Source organism: Rattus norvegicus, chromosome 3 (genome assembly GCF_036323735.1).
Source record: "Rattus norvegicus strain BN/NHsdMcwi chromosome 3, GRCr8, whole genome shotgun sequence".
Lineage (NCBI taxonomy): Eukaryota > Metazoa > Chordata > Mammalia > Rodentia > Muridae > Rattus > Rattus norvegicus.
In genome coordinates this window covers 82,627,368-82,640,648 of record NC_086021.1, presented here as the reverse complement: position 1 = coordinate 82,640,648, position 13,281 = coordinate 82,627,368, and the positions used below count along the sequence as shown (strand labels likewise).

General features: G+C 44.2%; 1 protein-coding gene across 4 annotated transcripts in view; it reads left to right on the top strand.

Annotated features, from left to right (window-relative positions):
• The first annotated feature begins 12,688 nt into the window (after positions 1-12,688).
• The window catches only part of Sestd1 (SEC14 and spectrin domain containing 1), a 97,165-nt gene continuing 96,572 nt past the window's right edge, over positions 12,689-13,281 (top strand). For 2 of the 4 annotated variants that reach the window (XM_008761893.4, XM_008761892.4), the window contains exon 1: positions 12,689-12,952. The gene's annotated coding sequence lies outside the window, so the exon portion shown is untranslated. Of the gene's footprint in view, positions 12,953-12,989; positions 13,197-13,281 lie in introns of those variants that run through there. The other 2 variants (XM_063283279.1, XM_039104496.2) reach the window with 2 other exon arrangements.

Sequence of the window (13,281 nt, the reverse complement as noted above, 5' to 3'; positions counted from 1 at the left end):
GAGAGAAAGAGAGAGAGAGAAAGGAAGGAAGGAAGGAAGGAAGAAAGAAAGAAAGAAAGAAAGAAAGAAAGAAAGAAAGAAAGAAAGGGAGAAAGAAAGAAAGGAAGAAACTGTCACTGAGTGGAAGAAGAAAAGTACATCTTGGCTTGAAAGGATCAAAACAAGAAAGACAAAGAAACCAAATATGTTTGTAAGCACAGAGGGAAAGAGTACTCTTAGGGTAATTTTAATGTCTCATGGTGAGACTGGTTTATGGGAAGATTCTAGTTCTCTTTCAAGTCACAGACATTCCAGTGATCTCTTGGCTTACACCTTACATTTATGTTGTTAGCTAAGAGCTTTCACTGCCTCTGCCATTTTCCTCACCCCATCCTGTGTGTCCCTTAAAGAAGAAAATAGTTATCAAAATAATCTAAGATTGGCCTCAGGGTGAGCATGTAGGAGCCCCAGGGAGTTTATCCTTTGCTTCCATGGCAGACATTAGGCACGTGGAGCAAATGTCCTTTCCCTGTCTCACTCCCAATTATCTTCTGTGACCACGTCCATATTGTTTGTCCTATCTGCTTATTTTGTGTTGTGTCTTGTATAATTTTTCTGTTCTACCCTCCAATTTGTTAATATTCATGTTTAGTAGTCCCAAATGTGTGTGTGCAATATATATATTAGCCAGTTATAGTTTTTATTTGCATGCTTCTAATTTTTAGTCTCTAGAGCTTAGTCATGCTTGTTTTCAAATGTGCCCCATCTCAGAGGGACACCTTATTTATTGCTTATTTTTATGTTTTCATCTTTTATTTCCTTCAGTGTTTTGTCTAAGTGTTAATTCATACTCTTTGCTCGGTAACGCCAATATTTGAAATTCCTGTTGGACTAAACACGATGTTCGTTTTGAGGCCCTCATGTATTGCTTGCTGGTCACGACTCATGTTTAGTTGATTTTGGTCTGTAGAAATTCTGCAGAGCTGGATTGAGGATGTGTTTTTACAAACCCTTCCCTCTGTGTGGAGTGATGCTCTCTGGGACTGCTGGGACTCATTTCACCGCCCCAGCTTTGTGGAGTGGTTGCTTTCCATCAATCCCCAGCAGGCAGCCGGCATCAGGCCGGCCTGTCTTGATAGATTATGATTATGACCCTTCTTGAGTTTTTCCTACAACTCTTACAATCCTAGAAGCCCGAGTGAAGTTCTTGTTTGGTATCAAGAGAGGCTTTTTTCCTGTTTCCTTGTATTCCCTTCTAATCCTACTTTTTTCTCCTATCATTTTATCAGAGTTATGCTTCCTAAGATAGCCAATAATGATCTATCTTGGTCTCAAAGTATTTGTCATCACGGTTAATTCTATGTCTCTCTTTTTCTGTCTCTTTCTGTCTCTCTTTCTATCTTTGTCTCTCTCTCTCTCTCTCTCTCTCTCTCTGTGTGTGTGTGTGTGTGTGTGTGTGTGTGTGTGTGTGTGTGTGTATGTATGTATGTATGTATTTGATGGACCAAGGTCTCTCTACATAGCCCTGGCTGACTTACCTGGAACTTCCTCTGTAGACCAGGCTGGCCTCCACCTCACAGAGATCCACCTACCTCTGCCTTATGAGTACTGGAATTAAATACATGTTCGACCGTGCCCACCAGTGGTGGTTATTTTTGTGCCTTAAACTCGTCTGGCTTGTGGTTGCCAACTATTTTTTTCCTAGATGTTTCTACAAGAGTAGACTTTGAGTAAAGCAGACTGGGTGGGCTTCAGCCAATCAACTGAAAACTTGGCTGGCTCGTAAGTGTATCTTCTTTAAGCAAGAAAGAATTGAGAAGATTTTACCTCACTATGGACTCTGCCCGGCTGTCTAGAACTGTCTGCTGGCCCATCTGCACGTGTTGGTCTTCTCCGTTGTCATAACGACACAAGCCACTCTTTACATTCAACCTTCCTGTTTCTCTTGAAAGCCCTAACTAACTACTCTTACTGTGTTGAAGTGGTTCACGGCTCTGGTCACCACTTCTTTTGAGAGATGCTTCCTTTTGTGATCTTCTAGGAGAATTCCCCAAACTCATTGGCTACTGCTTCTCAGTCCCCTCATCTTCTCCATCACCATTTCCCAGAGCTGTGTGCTCAGACCATTCTCAGCATGTGTTGCTAACAGCGTTTAATCCCTGCTACTCCAACAAAATTCAGAGACTCTTCCTAGTCCCAACCTTTGACTCATTATCTTTGACTCATATGTATAACTGTATACATACATACATATATATATATATATATATATATATATATATATATATATATATAGCCTCTCCCCTACACTGAGTACCCTTACACCTTCCCCATCGAAAGTTGGATGTTGCCATTCTAAACGCTTAGGTTCAAACATCACCCTTTTCTTATGTTTTCTTTCTTTCTCTCTCTCTTTTTTTCTTCGCACCCCATACATAGTGTGTTAGGAAATCCGGATGCTTTCTCTTTGCCATACAACAAGTATCTGATCACTTCCCTCCACCTTTGTTGCTACTGCATCATCGGCCAAAGGCATGTTCAAATTAGTGTTGAGTAGTTCTCGCTTTCCGTCTTTTCCCTGTTCCTGGGTCTCTACGCTAATGACATTTATTCCGGCTGCACAGAAAAGTCTGTAAAAGGAAAAGCCCCTCTGCCTCCAACCAGTTAAAGTAGCTTTTGTTTGATTGTTCTGTTGGTTTGGTTTGGCTTTTTTCAACACAGGGTTTCTCGGTGTAGTCCTGGCTGTCCTGGAACTTGCTCTGTAGACGAGGCTAGCCTTAAAGTCCACCTGCCTCTGCCTCCCAAGTGCTGGCTCTAAAGATGTGTGCCTCAATCCCCCAGTTAGTCCAAGTTCTTGACTTACTGAGAGGTGAAGAGTCTACAATTGCCTGAGAGACCCCTGTCTGTCTCTTTTCCCTCCTCCCGTTTCGTCTACCTGCTGCCCTGCTCAGGTGAGCTTCGGGTTGTGGTTATGTTGGTATTCTCTGCTGGAAGTGTTCTTCCCACAGATGACTGCTGTCATTGCACAGCCCTCCCTGTCCCCAGTCTTTGTTCAATGCCTCCCATTCTCTTTCTGGGCCTCCTCTGCTTTGATTCCACAGTAGTTACCTTATAATTGACCAATTGGGTTTTGAAAATATACTTCCTACCTCTGCCTCCCCCTCCTCACATTGCAAGGTCTCAAGGTATAGAATTTTTATTTCAGTTTCTGTGATATTCTAAATTCTGAATACAATTCACCAACAATGAGCATCGCATAAATATATATTGAAAAAATGAAAAAAAGATGACCATGAGTATTCATTACTAGAAAGGGTATAGTAAGGAAAGAGACATTCTCTCTGATTGTTTGGGACATAATTTGTGCAATCCGCTTTAGAGATTGTATGCCCTTCCACACGTCATCAACCTGTCAATCACAGCATGTAGGCTTAGTTCCTGAATCTCCTTTGATTTCAGTCACTTGGATGACATGCCTGGGTTCTGAGGGTTGTTTTTAACCCTGGACCAAAAGCCCTTCACATTTTGACCATACTCAGAAGTGTTCTCCATTCAGCCACAGCGAGGATGCTCAAACTTTGCCTCGAGGTATCGCATTCTTCACTTGCTTCCCACCTCTCTATTCACTGTTCTCAGCCCGTGTGGCTCTGACTCTTTTCTATTCAGTTGAAGTTCAAAGCCTCTGCAAACCTTTCCCCAGACACCTGGCAATGACTCATGTCTGGGTCCTGGGAAGATTTTGTGTGGAGTTTAGTTACAACTCTAGTATGTATCCTGTTACACTCCGTGTGTGTGTGTGTGTGTGTGTGTGTGTGTGTGTGTGTGTGTGTGACAGAGAGCAAAGTCATGACATCCTCCTTTTTGTTCCCAGGTTTCCAGAGCACCAGAGTACTCTATTTTTGGTCACACGAACAAAGACATCTTTGATTTTATTTTCCTTAGGTTTCTTTACGGCTCCCCTTTTGCCCCCAAGAAAAATGTTTAAAAGTTATTCACATAACATTAGAATCATGCATTTTCCTAAATGTAATCAGTTCGACCTGAACACAGAATCTTGGAGTGTCTGTAGATTTTCTTGGCAGGAGGTAGAGGACAGTATCTTCAGAGGAGGCACCAAACATTATTCATCTGGTTGCTAAGCTAAGTAGCAGCAACAGCCCTTGTCCTAAATTTGCTGCTGTAGTTTACATAGAGAAGTCTAGATGAAGAAAATACGATTTTAAAACTGGGTACCAAAGTCCGGCTCTAGGGAGGCTGAGGCAGAAGAAGTATAACAAGTTCAAGGTGAGGCTATGCTGGTACAATAAGACCCCGTGTTAAAAAATATTTTTCTTCACCGTTAGGAATGATGCTAGGATATATTGTTGGTGTTCCGAAAAGTTTTTCATATAAAAAAATTAAGGTTTAGAAGAAAATGGTTAAGCAGTATGTAATCAGTAGCTCCTATTATATGTTCCCAAAGAAAAGCACCCTTCTTTCTTTCCCCAAATTGAACATAACATCCACAAGGCATGAAGCTAATTCGTGTTTTGATTACACTGATGCACAGAGGCGGAATCAAGTAACCCCACGCCCTAAGAAGTGGCTCTAACCCAGGGTGACACAGTCTGTATTTGTCGAATGGCCAACTTAAAAAAGAAAGCGATTGCTTAAAGGCCCTTTGTTACATAATAATGTTGTATTCAGAGGGAGAGGGAAAGTTAGATTAATACAAAAGGCAATTCTTTCCATTTCCCACTTTATCCAACCAACCAAATCAATTCTTTGCTTTCTGTCTTGACTGTGCTTCCGGAGACTTTACTCCGAGCCATGGAACTTCCCGTGGGCTGCCATTCAGATGCTGGCTGCAGTTTTGCGCACCTCTCCAGGGCAGCTGGAAACACTGACTTGTGGGAAGAAGCCTGTGATGGGTGGAGATTATTTCCAAATGTGGTTTGTCCTTGTTTTGCTCAAAAACAACCCCAACAGAATTTAAAAAAAAAAAAAGAGTAGATAAACACGAAAGTCATTGCTGACCACTAGAGGTTTAAATTAAGGAGGGACCACTTCAGGCTCCAGCCTCAGACTTTCCCAGTACAGAGCAGACACAAGACTTGATCTCTGCAATGATATTCTTGACCTTTCTCTGTAGGCTGCTGACCGCAACGCATTAGGATAACAAGGGTGAACCAACTGGGTGATTTGGACTAAGCTCGTCCTCAACACTCTTTTCTCCCTTAACGATATCTGAGACCTGGCCCTACTTGAAGTAGCGTCTACTGGAATCGAAGAACGCAGCCCTGTAACTTAAAATCTTTTCAAGAGACAAATTTTATTTCACTATGCATATTGAACTCGATGATCAAGTCCTGTATATCCTCAGTGGTGAATAAAACATGTTTGGATTTAAAATTTTAGACATATTTCGAGTAATGAGTAGAAGCATTCTGATGAAGTAAGAAAAATGGTATTTTTGTACAAACTGTCATGAGCAGACAGAAGGACTTTTCTAGGGCAGGGATTTAAGAGTGCTCTGGCAAATCAGAACATGAGTACTTAAGCATACGATCTTAATATGAAATCATGAGACAGGGAAACAATTTATATTGTAAGTCTAGTAGTTGACTAAATATATAGAATATATTTATTTCACTAAAATCATCTCCTAATAATATCTGCTCAGAGAAGTACATTTATATTTATATTGTAAGTCTAGTAGTTAACTAAATATATAAAATAAAATATTTCACTAAAATCTCCTAATAAATCTGCCCAGAGAAGCACATATCTGGCCATGGCCGAGGACTTGTGTGGTACCCTTTCTCTGTCTATGGCAACATTCCTAGCTTCATATGGATAAATCTCCTTGTATAGTGGGAGATGCTTTTTCCACTCCCCCAAGCCATTATTGTTCTACCAGCCCCAGCGTTTGGCCAGTCACAAAATCAAAATATCAGCAACTTGAGCAGCCAGAGGATGAGCAGCTAATGGTCCTTGGAGCTCAGCCATTGTCAGCTACTGCAGGCTGCTTGGCTGGAGGACAGACTACAGAGGCATCTGAGAGAAGCAGACTTGACAGCAGAGAGGATGAGAGACATTTTGACTTTTCTTGACTCTCTGAGATCGCCCGAAACGAAGTTTTCCTCTTAGGGGTCGGAGTTGCCCCAGGATTACTGTAGAATTTCCTCATCCTTCTACTTGAATCTAGTGAAAATTCCCTTGTCACTCATGGAGTTTGACCTCAGAGACAGCCATTTCAACATACACCTAACTGACACTTAACGCTTATGGGACTGTATTGGAGATGAGAGATGTATAACTCTTGCCCTCATTAGTTTCCTTTAGCCTACTGTTCAACTAATGTATTGTATATTGTCAGAAGTTTTTGTAGCAATTGGCTGGACCATTCAACCATCATTTGGCATCCTTTGCTAATGTATAGCTATAGCTTATAATAGGAAACAGGAAGGATGTTGTTCATTGAAATCACCGATTTTTTTCCCCCTGTCTGAAATTTTATTTTAGCTCCCAATATCTTTATAGCACTGTTGTTGTTTAAGGGTGATACTTTGTGTTATGCCTAAGTTATTTATTTGCAGATGTATAGATGGTAATTGACATCTATACACCTTCTGTTCATGTCAGCGAGTAGACAGGACATCTGGATTCCAGTCTGTGATACTTTGTTTACTAACTCTGGAGTTGGGTTTGTTGCCTAACTTCTCTGTTTTCCTGGAATAAGAAGGCACTGGAATAGAGGAAGAGGTGGTTTCAGCTTCAAGAAAATCCCATGACCTCATGACCAGAAAAAGGCTTTGATGATTAACAACAGATATTACTTTTTATTGTTTCATTTGGCTTAGAGAGAGAGAGAGAGAGAGAGAGAGAGAGAGAGAGAGAGAGAGAGAGAGAGAGTATTTTTGTGGACTGAGGGAAAAGTGCCAGCTGACACACGTAGAGAGGAGCTGGGCTGGCCTTGAGAAACTTCTGTGGAGTAAAGCATTCAGTCTCTGGCTGAACCTGCAAGAGGCTAAAACAAGCCAACAGCTTCCTCCAACCTAAAAGTAAACACCTAAGAGCTTCAGAATCCTAGAAGAATATTTTAAAAGATGACCCGATTTTTATACTTGGCTCATTAAAAGAGAAGGATTTTGAAATTAAAATGTCAAATCTAAACATGATAAAATTAGATACTTCATCATTTCTGTAAAACCATTAAACATTTTGTCTTAAAAATTTAATGATATATCAAATGTACACTATTAATGCCATCTAGTTTGTTAATTTTCTTTTCTTTTTCCTTCAATTTTTTTTTCATGACTGGTGGAACAAACCCAGGACTTCAGGGGATGGAAGCCTGCCAGGCACTCTCACGATGAGTCATATGCCCCATGCTATGTTGACAATTTTCAAATTTTGAAACATTAAAAAGTTCCTAACTTTCTGGTCTTCTTTTGTTTGTTTTTTTGCTCCCTAAAGGCGAGCTGTCAGATGAAGGCTTCCAGTCCAGGACCACAGTTTAGCTCTCTATCATAGCTTGTTTGGTCCTTGTTTGGTTGGTGTGAGAAAGGCTCAGGACCATGTTTTGAACAGTTAGTCCCAAGTCTCCTGACAGCCACTCCCATGGCTCTTGCCCCATGTGGACTCCCCAGCTGACTGACCTGCTTGGTTTCCACTACATCTCTATGCTTGGCTTATCTTTACGGCAGACCCCGTGTCTCCTCCTCCTAGATGGAAGCTAGATCTCTTCCCCAGCACAGTTGATAACAAACACGCCCTACTCCCCGTGCTGTCCATTTGCTTCTTTGTTTTATCCAGTGTGCATGGTCTTCTCATGTGTCATGTGCTTTTCTGATTTACTGTACTATTATAAGTCTGTGCCCTGCCCCCTGGGAATAGATAATCCAAACAGCAAAGTTTTCGTTGTGCCTGTATCCTGCCTATACTGACCTTTGCATTTAAGACAAACGGAGTACCTAATAAATATCTGTATATGTGACTGAATGCCTGCAGAACTGATGCTCTTTCCTCAGTTACATGTGGTTGACCTTAATTTACGGTCGATTGATTGAATCAACATTTTTGGACTAAGCTCCCCACCCCTATCCCCCGCAGATCAGTTTTTGAAAAAGTGTTACCTGCCTGCCCACCACACCCAATAGAAATCAATGACAGTTAGGGACCACACACACAGCCCAAGAATACTTTCTGGGGACACCCCCTTCAGCAAGGACTGTGGAAACTATAACTTCTGGAAGCCAGGTTTAGTGCTGGGGATATAAGGGATGTTCTACAAATGGTCTAATGCTCCAACTGCCAGTATTGCCAGTAAAAGGCATTAGCAATACTGGTTTGTCTTATTTGGCAAATTCATCAGAGGGCCAAACATACCAGGTGTGGAACATACTCTTAAAAAGTGCTTTCTGATATTGGTTTGTCAGAAAAAGAAAACAAGATGAATGTTTTCTTTTAAATGGATTCCTACCATTTAAAATTATATTTATTCATTTATTATATTTTTTGCTGGTTATTTTCTTGAATTACATTTCATATGTTATCCCTCTTCCTGGTTTTCCCTCTGCAAACCCCCTGTCCTATCTTCCCTCCCCTGCTTCTATGAGGGTATTCCCCCACCCACCCACCCCCACCCACCCATTCCTGCCTCACTGCCCTAGCATTCCCCTACACCGGGGCATCATCATGCCTTCAGAGAAGCAAGGGCCTCTCCTCACATTGATGCCAGATAAGGCCATCCTCTGCTACATATGCAGTTGGAGTCATGGATTCCTCCATGTGTAGTCTTTAGTGGGTGGTTTAATCCTTGGGAGCTCTGGGGAGTCTGGTTGGTTGGTATTGTTGTTTTTCCTATGGGGTTGTTAACCCCTTCAGCTCTTTCAGTCCTTTCCCTAACTCCTCCATTGGAGTTCCTGTGCTCAGTCCAATGGTTGGCTGCAGACATCTGACTCTGTATTTGTCAGGCTCTGGGAGAGCTTCTCAGGAGACAGCTATATCAGACTCCTGTCAGCAAACACTTCTTGGCATCCGCAAGTGTCTGGGTTTGGTGTCTGCAGATGGGATGGATCCCCAGGTGGAGCAGCCTCTGGATGGCCTTTCCTTCAGTCTCTGCTCCACCCTTTGTCCTTGTATTTTCTTTAGACAGGAGAAATTCTGGGTTAATTTTTTTTGAGAAGGGTGGGTGGCTCCATCCCTCAACCAGGGACCGTGCCAAACCACTGGATATGGTCTCTACAGGTGCTCTCTCCCCTTTGTTGGTTATTTCAGCTAATGTCATCTCTGTTGGGTCCTGGGAGACTCTTGTTTTCCTGGCATCTGGGACTTCCTGGTAGCTATCCCCAGTTCCCCATCCTCCACTGCTATACAACTATGTTCAATTTTCTGACCCTTTGTACATCTCCCCTGTCTCCTCCCACACTTGATCTTGCCCCCCCTTTTCCTCTCCCTCCTCTCTCCCTCCCAAGTTCCTCTCTCCCTTTACCTCTCTTGATTATTTTGTTTCCCCTTCTAAGAAGGACTGAAGCATCCACACTTTGGTCTTCCTTCTTCTTGAGCTTCATGTGGTCTGCAAATTATATCTTGGGTAATCCGAGCTTTTGATCTAATATCCATTTGTCAGTGAGTACATACCATGTGTGTTCTTTTGTGACTAGGTTACCTCACTCAGGATGATATTTTCTAGTTCCATCCATTTGTCTAAGAATTTCATGAAGTCATTGATTTTAATAGCTGAGTAGTACTCCATTGTGTAGATGTACCACATTTTCTGTATCCATTCCTCTGATAAAGGACATCTGGGTTCTTTCCAGCTTCTGGCTATTATAAATAAGGCTGCTTTGAACATAGTGAAGCATGGGTCTTTGTTATATGTTGGAGCATTTTTTGGGTATATGCCCAGGAGTGGTATACCTGAGTCCTCAGGTAGTGCTATGTCCAATTTTCTGAGGAACCTCCAGACTGATTTCCAGAGTGGTTGTATTAGCTTGCAATCCCACCAACAATGGAGGAGTGTCCCTCTTTCTCCACATCCTCGCCAGCATCTGCTGTCACCTGAGTTTTTTTATCTTAGCCATTCTGACTGGTGTGAGGTGGAATCTCAGGGTTGTTTTGATTTGCATTTCCCTGATGACTAAGGATGTTGAACATTCCTGTAGGTGCTTCTCAGATATTTTGAGAAAACATGGCTTTAAGAAGCCCATGGAAAACTGTAGGGGAAAACATGGAATTTAGAAACATTTCACTTAAAGCATCTTTTGGATTCTTTGTCTCTAACCTTGTACTCTGCAATGGAGCTGCAGGGTCTCTTAGTGCAGAACATCTAAAATGATATTTAAGAGGCACAAATGTAAAGATCTCCTCAGAGTTGCAAACTGCAGTTTGGAGAAGATATGTTTTTACTGCTGTGTCTCTGTGGTAAAAACTGAAAAAGGATTTGGGGATAATTTTGTATAATTGTGTTTGTTTTTAGGCGATGATACCTAGATACATATGGGTAGCATAAGAGGCAAAAAAAATGTTCATGCGATACCAAGCCTGTTTTTGAGATGCACAAAAACATTCTCAGTGGGAATTGGAGATTCTGTTTTTGGGCAGGATTTAAGAGGCACCAACTATATGGAGAAGGTGGGTGGGGTGTGAACCAAGGGCATGCACAAGAGGGAACATACTGTGATTGCTGTCATCAAATGTTCCCACAGCTACATACAGACAAGCCTGGGTGTTCTGTGCTCAGAAACAAATTGCGGCTCTAGATTCAGATTTGTGGACAATTTAATTTACTTTGTTTGCTATTTTGTCAGGATGACTTGTAGTACAAACATTGTTATTATCACTTCCTTTTAGGGTTGTCATACTGGTAGAATTGGTGCTTGTCCAAGGTCATAGAGCTAGGAAATTATAGATCTAGTAGCCTCTCATTCTACTTATAATTTAAACCAGGTGATATTTCTACCAATGTCTACCAACTAAGTTCATAGAGACACACATAGTTCAGCTCCACATAGCCTCCCCCGCCCCACTCACTCACACACACAGACACAAATACACACACACACACACACACACACACACACACACACAATTTTACAGACGCTAACACAGAACCATAAGAACTCTGGCTGTGAGGCTACTCAACTTAAAAGATGGAGCTGACTTCCTTCTGTCAGCTACTGAGAGATGCAACAAGCTTGTTCTGTGAATTCATACTCCGATATTTTTCACTTGTTTTGTTCATTCCTCTTGACCCTTACCACTTGACTGAGCGAAACTCCGAGAGACCCGTGGGTAGGTAAAGAGTACACATAAAAGTCAGATGGTTGTAAGTTACTGGAGAGGATTCTTAGGCATGCACTTGTGTTATTAGGATAGGGGAAGAATGTGAGTGGAGAAAACAGGCTTTAAAATGATTAAGCAGAGAATCCCACGTAGTAGAGGGAGGGGAAAAATCACATTAGGGTATCAGTTTTGTTGTAGATCTTCCTCTTTGACGAATACTTTTTGTTGGATAGATAATGACAATCTCAACAAACAGCTAAAGAGCACTTCCTTGTGTTGAGTACTGTACTGTACTCTGGGGAACCAAGAATGAGCTAGGTCAAATCTTTGCCCTTGTAAGGATCACATGGTCCAGGAAGAAAAGACTGTCAAAGAAAGAAAGTAGTAAGGATAATCACAGGTACTCAAGGGTTCTATGAAAAGTAGAGAGGAAAGAGTGTGGGATGAGGATGGCCTGTGAGCCAGTAGGAGGAAGAAGCCACATGCTGTCTTTGGGGATGGTGGGTCACCTTGTTAAGTAAGGGATGGATTTCAAGTGGGAGGAGCTACGGAAGCATTGCCTCAGAGCCCATGGGATCTGTGTGGTGTGTGGATATGGCACAAGACAGAACAGCAGGTGAAGAGGTTGGGGAATCAGATTCTAGTCTACTGCCAGGCTTAACCTAGGAGGATTTTAGACACAGAGGAGACATGCTGGATTTTGTTTTTGGAGGGTTTGTTGACAGTTACATGGAACTCAAGCAGAAGCGAATCTAGAAAGTCATGGCACTCAGAGTGGCTAAGAGTAGGACTTCTTCAGCAAGTATTAACAACAGACACAGATTGGTCACCTAGAATTAAGAGGAAGCAATTGCTCTCCCGTTTTCAGTCAGGGAGCTTAAACGGAGAAAATTGGGTGTTTATTTGGAATGGAGAGAGATTGTCAACTAAACTGGGTGATACTGGAATGGCCTTGTGCATTCTATGGAAGACCCAGCTTTTTGGCCACGTGGCCATTGTGGTTTTGTGTGGATGACTCTTTTGAACTGAATTCAGGAAATGACCTAAAAGTGACTTGAGCAATAAAATAATAAAGAGGACACTGAAGCAGTCATCATCAGAAAGCCCCGTTTGTGAATTTTGGATCATCCAATGGAAAGATCCCCAGAGTCAAACAAAAGTCTGGAATCCCACCCAGCCTTTTCCCCTCCCTCTTCCAACCCTGGGTACAGGGGACCACAGGGGTCCCAGCACACAGGGGTCTCTACACCAGGGGAGACCTCGGAGACCCTGGAAGTGGGAGGTGGGTGAAGCCAGAGGAAACAAATAAGGTGTTAGGACCACTCCAGCCACACTTCCTGACCCCCGGCCCGGGCAGCTTCCACCACCCACGCGGTCCGGCTCGGCCGGGTGGGGACCAGGAGACGTCAATCTCAGGAGCCCCGCCCCCTTCCGCGCCGGGCGGGGTCTCCGCGCTGCCGCCACGGGCGCACGCGAGGTCGCGCGGACCGGGCCGGGCCGCGGGTGCCTGGAGGTGGCCGGGCCACCCGCACCGCCGCCCCCCAGCCTGACGCACGGAGGGCCGGGCAGCGATTTGCCGCGGGCCCGCCGCCCGGGCCGCTCCGCCCCCGGCCCGCCTTCCTCCCGCCTCGCCCAGCTCTCCGCCCGCCGCGCCGGCGTCCCCGCGTCGTCCCCAACGCCCGCCAGCCCGGCCCGCGCCAGCCAGGTGAGTGCGGCCGCGCGGGGCGGGGGACGCAGGCCGCGCGGGACAGGGACGCGCGTGGCGCGGGTGGGAGGGCGGCCGCGGTTCCCCCTCCCCGCTACGCCGCCGGCTGGTCCGCGCCCGCCGCAGACAAAGCGCCCGAGGTGCGAGCCCCGCGGGCCCTCCCCGCTCCCGCCGCCTCGGCCTCGGCCCGCACCCGTCGCGCCCGCGCCCTGGCGGGGTCCCTGGGCCCGGAATCCAGCAACAGGTTTGAGTGTCAGCCTGGATTCATGGGGTCCCCTCCTTCTCCGCGTGCGAGCATCCCGGGCAAGCCCCCGCGCCCCCGCATCCCG